Below are 18,006 nucleotides of genomic sequence, written 5' to 3'. Positions count from 1 at the left end.
TGCACCCAGGCAAACTAAGCTAGATGAGGTGGCCATTTTTAATGCAATCTAACCTTCCCCTAACTTCCCTGAATGTCTGTACATATCCTGAATGAGGCTAGATCAGGAAAACAACAAAACTAAGGACAGCTTACAATGCATTCTGCAATGTAAAAATATCCATAGTCATGGAGGAGTTTCATAGATTTCATAGACATTTGGGCTGGAAGGGACCTTGGAAGATCTTCGAGTCCAGCCCCCCGCCCCAGGGGCAGGAAGTCAGCAGGGATCATAGGTTCCCAGCAAGATAAACATCCAAATGTGTCTTGAAGGCATTCAAAGTGGGTGCTTGAACTGCCTCCAGTGGCAGTCTATTCTAAACCTTGGGGGCTCAGACAGTAAAGAAGTTCTTCCTTATGTCCAGCCTGAATCGATCACGGTAGAGTTTATGACAGTTCGATCTTGTCATCCCTTGGGGCGCTCTGGTGAACAGATGTTCCCCCAGATCCTGGTGAACATGCTGATAAACTTGTAGGTGGCCACCAGATCACCCCTGAGCCTGTACTTTTCCAGGTTGAAGAGTCCCATGGCTCTCAGCCTCTTATCATAAGGTCTGTTTTCCTGACCTCTGATCATGCGTGTGGCTCTCCTCTGCACTCTCTCAAGCTTCTCCACATCCTTTTTGAATTGTGGATCTCAAAACTGGACACACTACTCCACTTCACCAAGGCTGAGTACAACAGGAGAATGACGTCCTGGGATTTGCTTGAGAAGCATCTATGGATGCAAGCCAGTGTTTTGCTCACTTTACTAGCCACAGCATCACACTGAAGGCTCATGTTCATCTTGTGGTCAATCATGACCCCCAAGTCTCTTTCATTTGTAGTGCTGACCAGCGTAGCACTGCCGAGCCTATAAGCATGCTGCAGGTTTTTCCTTCCAAGGTGGAGAACCTTGCATTTTTTGGTGTCAAGCACCATCAGGTTCTCATCCACCCATTTCCTGAGCCTGTCAAGATCTGCCTGGATCACCCGCCTGTCCTCAGGTGTGGATGCTTTACCCCAGAGTTTGCTGTCAACAGCAAACTTCTCCAGTCCACTTTTGACACCAATGTCTACATCACTGATGAAGATATTAAAGAGTATAGGCCCACGGACAGAGCCTTGAGGGACCCCACTGGTCACAGGGCACCATGACGATTGACTTCCATCAACCACCACCCTCTGGGTCCTGCCACGGAGCCAATTCTCCAGCCAGTATATCGTGGTGAGGTCACGGCTGCAGTTAGCCAGTTTTGCCAAGAGGTGATCATGGAATACCAGGTTGAAGGCTTTTTTAAAGTCAAGATATATGACATTAATCTCTTCTCCCTTGTCCAGGTGATAGATCACCTGGTCGTAAAACGAAATGAGATTGGTCAAGCAAGACCTACCCGCAACAAACCCATGCTGGCTATCCCTCAGGCTATTTCCATCAGATAGTCTGTTAAGGATGGCCTCTTTGATAATCTTTTCCAAGACCTTCCCCAGGATAGAGGTCAGGCTGATGGGTCTGTAGTTTGCCGGATCTACTTTCCTCCCCTTTTTGAAGATAGGCATGACATTGGCATCCTTCCAATCATCGGGCACTTCACCAGAGCACCAGGAGTTCTCAAAAATCTGTGCCAGGGGCTGAGCTAGGATGCTAGCCAGCTCCTTGAGTACCCTTGGGTGTAAACTGTCAGGGCCAGCTGACTTGAAGGTATCCAGCCTGTCAAGATGTTCCTTCACAAGGTCAGCACTGATTGCGGGTAAGGAATCTCCCTCATCTGGGCATCCCTGACCCACAGTGGGCAGGGGTGTCCCATGGGACTGGTGAAAAACTGATGCAAAGTACCAATTTAGCAAGTTTGCTTTTTCATGGGCATCAGTTGTCAATTGTCCCATCTTGTTTAGCAGGGGTCCAATGTTGCCCTTGCTTTTCCTCTGGCTCCCCACATATCTAAAAAGGGACTTTTTATTGTCCTTGATATTTGTAGCTAGCTGGAGTTCCATCTCAGCCTGGTTTGCTCTCTGCAGGTCTGGACCAGAACAGAGTATTCCTCCTTGGTGGTGGTTCCAGTCCTCCATCCTTTGTAGGTCTTCCTTTTAAGATGCAGGAGGTCCGCTAGTTCCCTGGAGAGCCAAGGGGGCTGCTGTGCCATTTTGCTGCCTTTCCTTCGAGACGGAGTTCCCTTACCCTTTGTAATTAAATTCTCTTCTATTTAGAACCCCTACTTTCTGTGACACCATTCATAGCACCTGAGGAAGTAGGCTGTCACTTATGACAGCCTATGTCTCTCTGAATCAGTTTATCTCTAAAGCTATACACGTGCTCGTTCATGTTTTAATTAGAAGGCAACAGAGCAGACTGAATTAATGGAGTCTGCTTTGTGCTCTAACTAAAATGCTCTAGCACCACCTCATTGGTTACGTCTGTTAAGCTTCCATGTATTTTGAAACGGTCACCAGGGTGCTTTAGGTGAACCTCATCAAATGGGGTTTTGCTAAAGCATCCCATGGCTATTTTAAAATGCACAGAGGCTTAATAGATGTGGTGATGAGGTATTTTAATTAGAGGTGCTCTCTGGGAACCAATCTAATTAAAATACCTCCCCCTGCACCTCCAACCACATGTATAGGCAGCCCAGGATACCAGCCTGCCCTGGCCTTCTGTCTAGATATCTATGGTGTTTAATGATATGGCCTCTGTTGCTACAGTGTCCAAGTGCCTTACAAATCTCAATGTATTGATCCTTTTCACAGATACTTAATGCCCTGCCTTCTGCTTGACTTCATACTAATGAAGCCAACTATCTCTCTTGAAATATGGAAACAGAGGGAGCAAAGCAAAAGATTAATGGAGAAAGGAGAATGGAGAGTGTAGGAAAATGAAGGTTAGTTATGTTGCATTGGACAAGACAGAAAGTGGAGAGTGTAACAAATATCAGCCCTCTCTGAGGCTAGGCCAGAGCCAAAGAAAGTTAAGGTACGCCCTTCAGAGTCTTCCCCAGACACCTCTGCCAATGCATCTGTCCCTGGAGTTTCATTAAACTGGACTTAAAACAGTTATAGTGGCCAGCCTGTGAAATGATAGCTGCTGCATGATGGATGGCCACTGATCATTAGGATTAGATTCAAAAGGAAAATCGTTTTTAATGTTCATTTCTTTCACGTAAGAACTCCAAAGAGAAAAGGCTGAATTTTTTATTACATCTCTTTCAGCATATCAAAGTGCTAGAAGCCTGTATAGTTCCTGCTTCCAGCAATAATTTTTAGTATTCATAGAGTACACCGATGCACTTCTACTTGGCTAACTCTAAAATGGTTTCAGTAATGGTACAATATGCAAATCCCTGTATCCTGATTCATTACTGTCTTCAGGCTCATTAGCCATATATCCTCTCATTTTCCACATTTCTAAAATAAGAAAAATAATGCACTACACAATGTTAATTCACTAATACTGGTAACATGTTTTAAACTTTATGCTAAGTTACTAGTAAGGAAGCTGATTTTCAAACAGAAGGCATCAGAAAAGTATTGCAACATGCTAATAATTACCTGAGCAGTGCCTTTGTTTAACTTGAAATAAGCAGACAGGGCTAAATGGACATTCTTGACTTTTGGCTTCTAAATGTATTAGCTGAAAGCACAGTAATTACTGAATTAATAGGGAAATATTTTCAAATTAAATCTAATTAACTCATTTCTCCATCTGTTTTATTTTATATTCTCTTCTAAAACTGCCATATGAAAGTGCTTGAGAATAAGAAGTGATTTTGAAAGATTAAAGCTAAAGAACAAACAATTTATGCTCTAAAAGGGTATTTACAACACAGACTAGAAAGATCTAATATTCTTCCTTTTGTACGTCTCAAGGATAGAATAAAATAAACAAATAACTCCTCCCCAAGTTTTCCTCCCCATGTGTCTTAAATATCCAGTGTCAATTAGTTGTTTTTAAAAAAATATTTTACTATAATGGCCCTTCCCCCTCTTCCATTAGTTCTTTCTCCCAATTCACACAGCACATTTGTATCCCACATTCCTAATGTCAGATAATTTTTCTTTCATGCTCCCAAATTCCAATAAAATACCACTGGGTAAAACAACATTCTGCATTACAGACATTTGTTCCCAGTTTATTTAAAGTCCTGGTTCCTTCTGCCTATATACTAAGTAAAAATAATAATAAATTTAAATCAAGAATATTTTGTTTTTGGCAATGCCGAGATGTTGAGTAGAATGCAAATTGTGTGTTAAAGGGAAAATGAGAGGAAACTAGCTCTGCCATGTATGAAGACGTTTGAAAAGATAATTGCTTCCCCCTCATAGTGATATCAAGGTTAGATTACCTTCTCATACAGTCCTTTGTGGGGAAAAACATGTAAACTGGAAGTGGTTTAAATCCTTACTGGACCTCTCTCTTTGGGGAAAAAAAAGGCATAAGCTGCTTCAATAAGTATGCATAAATAAGAACAACCCAGAGTATTAAGCCAACCAAATAAAATTATTTATTCTTCTTAATGTAACAGTCCTAACTATCCTTTTTTGTAGGAAGTTTCATGATTAAATGTGAAGAACCTAACCCCATGATTTTTAACCAGGGAGTCTTGCGATCTTTTCAAGGGTGCTACAGGGTGCCATGCAATACTAGTACTCTTAGGTGCACAGACATGATTCACAAGATAAAACCAGAGATTTCCTACAGGAATTCATAGTGTTCAAAACATTCTGCACTGTTGTGGTCTTTCTGAGTTCTCTGCAACAAAAGAAATGCTCTATTATTTTTCTGTACTCAAAAAATGAGTGAAAACTAAGAGCTAGTAAGGAGTGCCTTGGTCTGCTGAGTGGTATCCTGAGTCGAAAGAGCTTGAGAACCACTGACCTAACCTAATACAATGGGGTTTTGCTATTAGTTGAAGCATCTGGACACTACTGTCATACAACAATATATAGAAGAGAAGACGTGACTCAATTTTAGAGCTCAGGTATTTTCTATATATATACATAACAACTGATATCTGAGACTTTGTAATAGAGCCATTGTTCAAGAAAAGATATCACCCAAAAAGGCCTTGCCTATCATAACTTTTAATATAAACTATTTAAGTATTTTACTATGATTTTCACAATATTGTTGTCAGAAAGGAACCTAGCACAAAGTCTAGATCACTCTGAGTGAGTCTACACATGCATTTGATCCAGGCTCAGTTTACTCGGGTGTAAACTACACTGGAATAAGTGTTCTTGGGCCAGTGTCTACATATGCAGGGACAAGGGAGAAGATTTGCTGCTCTCAACCCCAAACTTCCTGCAGCCCTACAATGGGTCAGGGGCCACGTGCCGCCCAGCCTCAGATAGGGGGTCAGGCATGCATGGGTGCCTAGGGACCATGGTAAGTCAGATGAGAAGGGCTGAGCCCAGGTAGCTGCAGACCAAGACCCTGTCCCCATTTGCTCCCCTGTGGCTGGTGGGCTGCTGGGTGCCTGTCTCCCTCTCTCCCTTCCTAGGGTGGGACAGGCTGGGCTCAAAGCAGCACCTGCTGCTACAGCTCTGGACCCCGCTCCCCCACACCTCTCCTCCTGCAGGCCAACCACTGTCCTGTGCTGCCTCCCAGCCCACGGCGCCCGGGCTTGGGGGTTGTGGGGCTCCTGGATGATTGGGAGAAGGAGCTTCCCACACCCCTGCCGTGCCCACAGGGAGCCTCTTGAGGAAGGCACTCCAGGGCCAGCCTCCCAAGCACTGGTGCTGTTTCCCAAACGTACTCCTATTGTGCATGTTACAGGTGGTGCATGAAGACCTGTTTGCATGAACTGAGGGGTGCCCAACCTATTTGCATGGACTGAGGGGTGCCCAGCTGTGGGTGGGCTGGGCAGCGATGGGGACAGAGGCAGGGGCAAGGGCAGGGAGGGCCCTCCCTTTAGTGCGGACCTTACCATGTGCCTGCGGCTGGTGTGGCCAGGAGCTCCACTCTGTCCTGGCTGTTGGTGATGGCATGAAGCTCTGGACATTGTTCTCTGATAGGACATGCTGTGCAGGTGCCTGGCTAGGTCCCCTTCCCCCCTGCCCAGGGAAATGGCCAGCTGGACCTTGTGGCTGGCCATGGGGCTGTGGAGCTGGTTAGGCAGGCACTTGCCAGGGCTCCCCGAGCTGCTGGTGGAGACTGCAGCTCAGAAATTCAGTGGGACGGGGTGCTCGATGCCTGAAGGGCCCTCTCTTGTACCATATCACCAGAGGTGCCAGTCTGGGGTAGGGGCTCAGGCAGGCCACCCATGCTGCTGTAGACAGAACAGCTGTAGCCTGGGTCCTAAGGCGCAACGATGGCATCCAGTTGTCATATAAAGGGCATGGATTTACAGGCACTGCTGGACCAAAAATTGTGGTCGGTCACGCTAGCCCACTGTGCCCACAAGGCCTTGACCTTTATGCAGCATTGCTGTGCCGACCAGTCTTACCCAACCTCCACATCCAGCCTAATAGGGGCTCTCTGGGCCCCTGTACAGCTGTCACGGTGCTGCTGGGCCTGGGCAGCTGCCTGCAGTGTCCAGCACAGGGACACAGCATGAGACTGGCAGCTGTCTGGCAGGGGAGAAGCCCCACAGCACCTTCAGGTGCAAGGCAGGCTGCTGGAGGTGGGCTGCAGGCAGGTGGCACTGGCCCTGCTGGCTGGATGCTGCCTGCAGCTGGGCCTGTGGGCTGACAGGCCTGGCCAAAGGCTGCAGAAGCCTGCAGCACCTTGCTGGCCTGATTGGAGCTGTCCTGGCAGCCGCATGCATGGCAGTGTGGTGCCAGGCAGCAGCGCTGGAGTACAGACAGGCTGGCAGAGATAGGCTCCAGCCTGCCCAGGAGGACACAGAGCCTGGAGTGCCCTCAGGCTCCCTTCTGGTGTGCCCCAGGACTCAAAATGCCTTCAGGATTTTAAAGCCTGAAGCAGAGGCTGCCATAAAGGCAGCCCAGCCCTGGGGCAGCAGACGCTCCTAGTGCAGAGCCCTGGGGCTAGCCTGAGGCCAGCCCCCTAGTGGCAGCAAAGTCCAGAAGCAAACTTGCTCCTGGGTTATATCTACATGTTCGTTACTGTGCATCGTTACCTGCATTTGAAAGTAGCAAATTTATGCAGGGCTAAGGGTTTTTACTGCACAGTAAGCACATGCACATGTAGACATGCACACTTACTGCACAGTATACTATGCTACTGAGCATTTAAATGTCTCATGTAGACAAACCCTCTGTTACTCTTCAAATAAAAGTACATTAATCAATATAGTACTAAACATGAAGAAAACATAAAGGTCCAAAGAAAAAATAAAATACATTTGTAAAATTTTCCAATATCCAATACAATCCAATATCCAATATAATAGGTGAGATTGCACATAGCCCCTGCCAACAGGGAACTGAAAGGGAGCTGCAGATAGGGAAAACGCACTCTCTCACCCTTTCCATGGATTCTTTTTTTTTAACTGATTTTTTACCAATATCAGCACAGAAATGATCCCTTATACAGTTGACTAATCCTCTGCAGCAGAACTGCCTTCGGAAGGCTGTATATTTTCAAGAAAGGTGCTCTAGTTCTGAAAATATCAGTTATCTAGTGGTTCTATTCCACTGCCAGAATTACAGATTTGTTGGGCTGATATAAAAGCCAACAAAATGACTATTATTACTCCATCTTTTTTGTAATACTAGTGCCGAAGAGCCCTAGTCACAGATTTGATCCCCAGTGTGCTGGGCACTGCACAAGCATCATACAAAGAACTCTCAATCTAGTAGGAAATCTGAGACAAAGATATAGATACAGACAGAGAGATGATAAGTGAGATAATTAGTGAGTTAATGAGTTGGTTAGCCTGTCTGGAAGATTTGAGCTCTAATAATAAAGAAAGAAAACTCTACCCTTATCAACTACCATTTTAACTGAAAAAAGAACACAGCGTATGCATCTGAAAAATGTTTAGCGTTAAAAAGAATGAATATCTTAAGGCTTCTGCAATCTGCTTATGGCACTGTCACATCTCCTCCCATCTTCCCAACATCACTAGGATTTAATCACATTTTATGGAGTTGCTCAAAATCCCTTTCATATTCCACAGCAATTGCTACGAGAAAAGCTTCTTTGTCATCAGGCATGTGTATGTCACCACCACCTGAGAATACATTGTCATAAACAATTCAAGAGACAAAGCATCATTTGCAACATTTTTTTACAACAACAGTAAGGAGACCATAAAAAGAAATGCAGTTGTTTAAGGGGAAATGTGCTCCGGAAAGAAATGGAAATTATCATGTCTCTTGGAGATTTGCCTGCAAAATATTAATTGCCGTTAGGAAAAGTAAAATGTTGCCTGCTTTCGGTCATCTTATTTGCTCCAATTACCTAGGGAAATACTTCTGATAAATAAAACATGTTCTTGTGCCCTCGGAGCCGGATTCAAGCTCAGAAGAGTCATTGGGAGTTTTCACATTGATCTTAATGGTCTACAGGTCAAGCCCTTAAGGTCATGTCAATGTTGCTTCTCAGCAGGGTGACAATAATAATAAATAATAAAAATGGTCATTCATATATATATAATAAGCTTCCCTCCTACATAAGGTGGGTTTGCAGATGTGAATTTGGAGGGGAGGTAAAGAGAAACAGTGGAGCATCTGAAGGAATGAGGGGAACCACATTTTCTAAAATTCCACCAAAATTAAGGCAGGAAGAGTGTTCATGCAGTAGCACGTGCATTGTGTTTGTGACAGCCTTCAGCAACAGAGCACTCTTTCTCCTTACCTTGTCTCCCACTCAGCAGAAGCCACCCAACTCATGGGAGAAAATGCTCTCCATAATAGATATATTATGCATTTAAATATCTAAACTGCACCAAATAATAACCACATGAAAAAAAAATACTAAATAATGTCAAAGTACCCGTCACGACCAGTGATAACCCCCATTCTTACAGGAGGAAAATAAGACTTTCTCTTTTTCCAATGCCAAAAAGCACCACCCGAAAAATCCAGTAGAGTTACTAATATTTATCGACAAAATGTCATCCCTTAGAAACTGTTCTTGAAAGTAGCAGGGAATCAGCAAATGGGCAGTACAATTGTACTTAACAATGCTAAAAGTATTAGCATTCCAGTTCTTCATAAGAAAACTCTTTAGTATAGCTCTAAACATGTAGATAATGCCTTATTGTTCATATTGCTTAGTTCTAGGGATCAATAATCTCAGCATGTTTTCTAAAGGTCACATAACTACAGTACTGGTAGTTCTTAAAGCATTTGTAGATCTTAATTCATCACCAAGAACAGAGCTATTGTAAGGGAAACATTTTTGAATAAAAATAAAATTCTCCCTGCCCATTACAGATCTTAACAAAAACACTGAATATAGATTAACTTCTTCTATTGTCAGGGTCTTTTGCTAAAGTACCACACACATTTATGGTGCACTGAAAACTAATTATATAAACAATAACATTACTCAATAGCGTTAATGAATCATTCTGTGAAAACAAAGCTTGACCTGACACTGATCAGATGGTCAGACGATAAGGGTCCATTAAGGAAAATTCCTATGTCCTCCCTACCATTCTCTTGCAGGTGCTTTTGGCAGAAGAAAAATTGGAAATAATCAGCCTAAGATCCTTGTACCCACGAATCCCACACATTTACTAAGGAGAGCTGCAGTCATTTTGTCCAGGGTTATCCTGGTCAAAATACAAATTCTAGGACCTTACAACTACTGCTCAGAGGCTCTCAAACTTTGAAAAGGTCTAAACTCCACAGGCACCGAATTTTCAACAGTAAATTTCCCTTGGTGTCTCCTTCTGGGCATGCCCAGAATTGCTTGAATCTCTATAGAGCTGAGCAAAAAGCACCTAGCTCATGTGTAAATGCCACCAGGTTCAATAAATTAGGGATCTCTTCACCTTTTTCACCTGTAGCATCTGAGCTGGTAGCATCTGATCCCCAGAAAAAAAAATCATCATTTAAGATGAAGTATAGATATGCTATGTATAAGATGCCTCACTTCAACCAATAACTTGGTGGTTGGAGCAGTCTCCTAAAATATGGGAAATCTGGGTTCAATTTCCATTACTGCTTGATTGGATTTAGACCTCTGTGTCCCAGATAAATGTTCTAGGGCAGTGGTACTCAAGGTTTTGGTCTCTTGGCCAAATCAATGGCAGGGATTGATCCATGGGCCAGATCAAGCCCTGTACTACTCCAAACCATGCCCATGCCATGGGGCCATGTGCCACCCCTGCAAACTGAGATCAGGTTCCACGGGCTTGTGTTGACCCCACCTGGCTCTGTGTGCTGGATTTGGCCTCGTACCGCTCTGCGCACCTGATCTAGTGAAGAGGGCCAAGGCCCACAGGGTCCCCCACTGACCCATGGGGAGCTCCCCAGGCCAGCTGAAACTGTGCCAGTATCTGGATCTGGCCTGCGGGCTGAGGCTTGAGCATCCTTGTTCTAGGGCATTCTAGGACATAGCTCACAGCCCCTCTTTTTTAAACTTTCATTGAGATGGGGGATAAGGAACAGTGGAGAAAGAATGAGCATGACACTCTAAAGTTAGTGGTGAAATCGCTCACCTGACACAGGAAGACATGGGTTACAGCCTCTGTTTCAGGTAATTTCAGAGCCATTGGCTATTAGTTTCAGAACCACTGGCTATTAGCCAGCCTAGCATTCATACCTGAAAAGATCTTGGAGCATGTCGTCATTAATCTATTTCTATGCACCTACAGGAGTACATGGTGAATGGGAATAGCCAGCATGCATTCATCAAGAAGCCATGCCAGACAAATCTGATTTTCTGCTATGACAAGAGCCTCCACGGATAGGGGAGAGCAGTAGAAGTGATATACTTTGACTTTAGCCAGACTTTTAATATTCTCTCCCATGACACTCATTAGTAAGTTAAGAAAGCAGAGTAAAATGAAGCAAACCATAACAGATCCTCATGCGCAAAGAATAGTCACCAGTGATTCAATATCTAATTGGGAGGAGGTTGAGTGGGGTTCCCCAGTATTCTGTCCTGGGTCCTGCACCATTTAATATCTTTATTAACGATTTGGAAGATGGGCTTGAGTACACATTCAGCAAAGTTGAAGATGACACCATGCTAGGTGGAGTTGCAGACCAGTAGCCTAAGTAGGAGTGGATGAGTGGGGACTGAATTAGAGTCGTGTCAGAATGGCAGACCTCCCTCTCCCAGAAAGTCCACTCCGTGGCAGAAGTACCAGCCCATGCCATCATGGCAGCAGTAATAGCAGGAATGGGAGCTTAGGTGCAATCATACAATCTCGTACTTAGCACCGCACATCCCACTCTGGTGCTAAGCCCTCCTTCCCCCTTTCCAATTCTCCAGTGCTTGGCTCCATCCTTCATCACCTTCTTTGCAGACAATCTGGAAGATGGGATTAGGACTTATAATGACCCTGATCATGAATGATACGTGCCCCTGGTGGCTGGGGGGGGCCACGGCCGCACTGGTGGCGGCGGTGGGAGCACAGTCGCAGTGGGACCGCAGCGGCAGTAAGTGGGGAGCTCCCAAAGATGCCGCCGGCACTGTTGGCAGTGGGGAGGTGGAACAGTGACTGCCCACAGGCATCGGCAGCGCCTTTTCATAAGGGGTGCACTGCCACGTTCAGGAGGTATGCGTGCCCCCACATGCACCACCTATGCATCACCAATGATCCTGATAAACTGGAGAAATGGTCCAAAATTAGTCAAAAGCAATTCATTATGGACAAGTGCAAAGGCCTGCACTTAGGATGGAATAATCAAATGCACAAATACAGACCAGGACAGAGTTTCCAAAGTGGTGTGCCATGGCACACTGGTGTGACATCAGACATTATCAGGTATGCCATGGGATATTGGGAAGGTGTGGCTCCCGGCGGGGCATAGCTCCACTCAGTGCCACCACTGCTGCCCCGCGCAACCAGTGCCACCCAACACTGCCACTGTTCTGTGTTTGGCCACGCTCCCCCACTCCGCATCCGGTCATGCACCACCCCCCTCCCCTCCACTCCATGTTTGGCTGGTGTGCCACGGGATGGGAGAGGCTGTGTAAGTGTACCATGGGATGAAAAAGGTTTGGAAACACTGGACTAGGAAACAGTGGATACACTGACTGCAGTACTGTAGAAAAGGACTGGGGAGGGAGAGTTACAGTGGACTGAATATGAGCCAACAGTGTGGTCTTGCTGAACAATGGTCACAAACTAACAGAGAGCAGATTTAAGCTAGATACCAGGAAAAACTTCTTCACAGTAAGGGTGGCCAAAATTTGGAATGGGCTTCCAAGGGTGGTGGTGCTCTCCCCTCTCCTACCTTGGGGGGTCTTTAAGAAAAGGCTGGATAGGCATCTGGCTGGGGTTATCTGACCCCAGCACTCTTTCCTGCCTAGGCAGGGGGTCAGACTCAATGATCTGTTGAGGTCCCGTCCAACCCTAGCATCTCTGAACCTATGAAAAAAAATGCCAAAAGAATACTAGGCTGTATTAATAGGAGTGTCACTTGCAAGTCAAGGAGTGATTACAATCATAGAAAATTTGGGTTGAAAATCAGGAAGTCATCTAGTCCAACCCTCTGGTCAAAGCAGGACTATCCCCAACTAGATCATCCCAGCAAAAGGTGTTGTCTAGCCAGGTCTTAAAAACCTCCAAGGATGGAGAGTCCATACTCTCGCTGGGGAACCTGTTCCAGTGCTTTACTACCTTCCTAGTGAGAAATTTTTTCCTAATATCTAACCTAAGCTTCCCTTGCTGCGACTTGAGACCATTGCTCCTTGTTCTGCCATCAACCACCACTGAGAACAGTTCAGATCCATCCTCCTCAGAACCACCCTTCAAGTAGTTGAAGGCTGCTATTCAATCCCCTCTCAGTCTTCTCTTCTCTAAACTAATTAAGCCCAGTTTTCTCAGCCCCTCCTCCTAAGTCATGTGCCCCAGCCCCCTAATTCTTTTCTTTGTCTCCCATGGAGTCTCTTTAGTTTGTCTATATCCTTTCTGTAGTGGGGGGCCCAAAACTTCTGTACTGCAGATGTGACCTCACCAGCGCTGAATAGAGGGGAATAATCACTTCCATTGATCTGCTTGCAACACTCCTACCAATGCAGCCCAGTATGCCGATAGCCTTTTTGGCAATAAGGGCACATTGCTGGCTAATTTTTGGCTTATTGTCCACTGTAATCCCCAGGTCCTTTTCTCCAGAGCTGCTGCCCAGCCAGTCAGCCCCCAGCCTGTATCAGTGCATGGGATTGCTCTGTCCTAAGTGCAGGACTTAACACTTGTCCTTATTGAACCTGAGGAGATTTCTTTCAGTCCAATCCTCCAATTTGTCTAGGTCACTGAATCCTAACCCTACTCTCCAGTATATCTCCTATACCCCCCCAGACTGGTGTCATCCATGAACTTGTTTATAGTGCAATCTAAGTGCAGAACTTTGCACTTGTCCTTATTGAACCTCATGAGATTTCTTTTGGTCCAATCTTCCAATTTGTTTAAGTCAGTGAATCCTAGCTCTACGCTCTAGCATATCTAGTGCTTTCTCCAGCTTGGTGTCATCTGCAGACTTGCTGAGGGTGCACTCTATGCCATCTTCCAGGTCATTAATGAAGATATTGAACAAAACCAGCCCCAGGACCAAAACTAGGGCACTCCACTTGATACCACCTGCCAAATGGACACCAAGCCACTGAGTCTTACTCTCTAATCCCAATGATCCAGGCAGTTTTCTATCCACTTTATAGTCCATTCATCCAGCCTGTACTTCCTTAGCTTGCCTGTGAGAATGCTATGGGACGGTGTAACACAAGCCTTACTCAAGTCAAGATATATCATGTCCACTGCTCTTCCCACATCCATAGAGCCAGTCATCTCATCATAAAAGGCAATCAGGTTGATCGGGCATGACTTGTCCTTGCTGAATCCATGCTAACTGTTCCTAATCACCTTCTTCTCCTCCAAGTGCTTACAAATGGATACTTTGAGGACCTGCTCCATGATTTTTCCAGAGATTGAGATGAGGTTGACAGGTCTGTAGTTCCCTGAATCCTCCTTTTTCCCTTTTTTCAAGATGGGCACTATATTTGCCTTTTTCCAATCATCTGGGACCTCTCCTGATCGTCAAGCAGTTGCAAAGATGATGGCCAGTGGCTCTGCAATCACATCAATCAACTCCCTCAGCATCTTGGGTGAATCTTGTTTGGCCCCATGGCCTTGTAGATGTCCAACTTTTCTAAATAGTCCCTAACTTGTTCTTTCACCACTTGGCTGCTCACCTCCTCCTCAAGCTGTACTGCCAGGTGAAATAGTCTGGGAGTTGACCTTGTGAGTGAGGACTGAGGTAAAAAAAGGTATTGAGTAATTCAGCTTTTTCTTCATCCTCTGTCACTAGGTTGCCTCCTGCATTCAGTAAGGGGCCCACACTTTTCCTCTTGTTCCTGACATACTTGTAGAAACCTTTCTTATTACCATGCATGTCCCTTGCTAGCTGCAACTCCAATTGTGGTTTGGCCTTCCTGACTTCTTCGCTGTATGCCCAAGCAATACTCTTATACTTGTATAAAGTTGCTGATGATGGACTACTCTCTGTGGCAATAACAAGGAGTAATGGCCTTAAATTACAGCAAGAGAATTTTAGTTTGGACATGAACAAGAGCCTTCTCATTATCAGAGGGGAACAGACTACCTAGAGCAGGGGTACTCAACCATGGCCCAGATCCAACTTCTGGCACTGCATCACCCGGCCTGTGTGGCTTCCTGTGGGTTGTGACCCTGCATGCTATATAACCCTCACTATAATTAATATTCACAGACACACACACATCTCTAAATGATTGTCCATTTAAGGTTTGGGGGTTTATATTTCTGTGTATTGTTTATAATTGGAGAGTTCACTAATAGCAGCCTTTCCAACAATGATACTTGGACATTATTAGTTTTTACTCACAAGCATTTGAGCAAAGTTCATATATTACCAAAACAGAATTGCAATTAAAGTAGATCTACCAAGTACTACAACTTTCCAAAATAAGGCTACGTAGTGTGTTGAAAGGAGTGAATTGATAACCTGGAGTCCCTTGGGAATGACAGTCATCTGCTTGCATCTGGTCAGAAAAAGATACCTTAAGGAGATACAGCCCTCAGGGACTGAAACCCCAGCTGTGTGTAGGCTGTAAGTCATAGACTGCCTGGCTGAAAGCCAGCTGATGAGGGTGGAGCCACAAAGAGGGTTAAAAGCTCCAAAATCAGAGTGCAAAGAGAGAGAGGGCAAGCTGTGGTGCTGCCAGAGAAGCGCAGAGACTGGGATGCCCTCTCAGACTAGGGACAAAAATTACACATAAATCAGTATAAGTCATTGGAAACCAGTTCAAATCTGTAACACAACAGAAGTTCAGAGCACATAAACTGTTTTCAAAATGGCTGAAACGAATTTAAGATAAACCTGGATGAATGTAGTTTCAGACTTAAACCGATTTAACCTACATCAGTTATTGAACTTCTGTCCCAGAGCCCTTCCAGATTCAAGCCGTCTGCTCGAGCAGGGCAGGGAGCCATACTCTAGTAACCCCTGGCTTCTGGCCTGGGCTACTGCAAGCTGTCGGAGATCAGAGCAGCGCCGGCAGCCACTTGCTGACCCCCCCCACCGGAGCAGTAAAACTTTCACCTGACAGGCGGGTAGTGATGGATGGGTGAAATTAACCAGGCACAGACGCGTGTTAGTTACAGGAATTTGTTTACTTACGTCGCTCAGATAGTGACGTGCGACGCAGGCTGAGCCTTTGTTCCGTTGCAGTTTTCCGGTTATAGTGATTATAATCAAGCGTATGGTCTCAGGTTACAGCTAACGATACAACAATTACGATCAAGCGTACAGTTTTGGGTTACAGCTAACGATGACGGACGTGGCACCGGGAACGAGCTATCGTGCCTGCAGGGCTTTGATACGTCAATATTACGCTGACGGGAAGCTATTGACAGCTGATCAGACTGTCAATTTACTCTGATGATGATCTTAGGTTTCTCCTTAGAGATTTCCGCAGAGGTCTCCCAGAGTTTCTCCGACTTGGGCGGAAGTTGCTAAACTATTTATAGACAGAGGTGTTTCTCAGAGATACCCAATGATGAACTGCTAAATGGAATCTTTAATTATCTGGCAAGCAGCAGTTCTTTGTGCTCTCAGGTTGCTGTCAGGTTACAAGGTAGTGGGTTAGGTTTCTAGTATGTTACGTGTGAGGTACCTACGCTTGTTCCTTGACCAATTGCAGGGATTTATGGCAGGGCTATCCCCTTTCACCCAGACCAGTCTTAAGTTTCGTTTCTCGTTTGTGATGTGGGCATAAATTATATACAGCTCTCCGCCAGGATTTTGTTTTAACCCTTAGTTGATCAGATGATGGTCTGAATGGTATCTCTTGCAAGTGACATAGGCACTGATTCATTTGGGTTGTGACACAAGCATGTGGCTGCATTTCTGGAATCAGAAGTGAATATCTGTTCACTTACTTATTAGTTCAATCTATGCAGCTTAAACTAACCTGCAAAGACTGAATCGATTCAGCCTTGGACTTTTTGACTGTCTGTACTTAGCCTCAGGGTCTGAAAAAGACAACAAGCCTTTTCTGTTTATTTGTTGTTCTGCATACCTATTTATTTTGTTTTTGTAGGGAAAAGTTTGCCCCATGAAAAATAAATTGGCTGGAAAACCCAGAACACAGGGCTGACTGGCCTTGAGAAGGAAGCTGGGTGAGTTACCCACTTACACTGAGCAAGTTTCTTGTGTCAGTTGATTGCAGGCCATTTCATTTGACTGAGCATGATACTATCCACGAGCAGAGAGAATGGGTAGCCATTCAGAGAGAATAGGGTAGTCTAAGGTTGTACCCTGCCGCCCTTCTGCCTAACTTCAGATGAGTAACCACCTCTACAGTGCGACAGACTATAATTGAGTTTCTGATTAATTAACCTGTGTATAAAATTCTGTAATGTTTGTATTTGGATAAGCACATGCCAAATAAAATACCTTTGCTGAGATAGCTGCCTGCTCCATCTTAATAGTGTTTGCATTCAAACAGAGATATACTGCTGATGTATTCAAAATCTAGACATAACTGATTTGTAACATTTTTCAAAATTGTACCTGTAATGTAATTCTGGCATGTGCAATGTATAGACCGGAATTACTGTGCAACTACAATGCCACTTTCATAAGGCTTCTTAATTAGAACCACTTTTGCTAACATACTTTTGACTGACAAGAAAAGCCCAAGAGCAGCAATCTTTGAACTCAAGATTTACATAATCACTTATTTCTCCAAACTGGAATGGAAAATAAAGAAATGAAATGGATCAGAAACACGATGCTAGCAAGAGACAACCCAATTCTCTTCTTCAATTTTGCCACGTCTAAAATTTTCTCTTTTCTATATTTGCATAGGTTGCACAATGTGCATTGACTTGGTTTTACCTGGCAAGGTGGAAGAATCTATAATAAAAAATAAAATCAGCAGTCACATGGACAAAAATGATCTGCTGGAGAAGAGTGAGCATGGTCTTTGTAACGGGAAATCCTGCCTCACCAATCTGCTGGAGCTCTAGGAGAGGGTTAACAAACATATGGACAAGGGGGATCCAGTTGACAAAATATAGTTGGATTTTCAAAAAGCTCTTGATAAGGTCACTCATCAAAGGCTTTTTGAAAAACTGAATTGTCCAGGACTGGAGGGAAGGTTTTTCTGTGGAATGAGCTGGTTAAAAGATGTGAAGCAAAGGGGACACCTAAATAGTCACTTTTCAGGATGGAAGGAAGTCAAAAGTAGGGTCCTGCAGGTATCTGTGCTGGCCCTAATTTTGTTCAACATTTTCATCAATGACCTGGAAATGGGGGTGCACAGTGAAATCTCCAAGTTTGCAGACAATACCAAATTATGCCAGGTAGTCAAACCCCAAATTGATGGTGAGGAGCTGCAGAAAGATCTCACCAACCTACATTAGTGAGCTAA

General features: G+C 44.7%; 1 protein-coding gene across 10 annotated transcripts in view; it reads right to left on the bottom strand.

The window, feature by feature from the left end:
- The window catches only part of DLG2 (discs large MAGUK scaffold protein 2), a 1,595,452-nt gene that overhangs the window by 616,374 nt on the left and 961,072 nt on the right, over positions 1-18,006 (bottom strand). The gene's annotated exons all lie outside the window — the stretch shown is intronic.

Source organism: Alligator mississippiensis, chromosome 1, assembly GCF_030867095.1.
Source record: "Alligator mississippiensis isolate rAllMis1 chromosome 1, rAllMis1, whole genome shotgun sequence".
Lineage (NCBI taxonomy): Eukaryota > Metazoa > Chordata > Crocodylia > Alligatoridae > Alligator > Alligator mississippiensis.
Note: the sequence above shows the minus strand (reverse complement) of the source record. Positions and strands in the feature narration are given on the sequence as shown.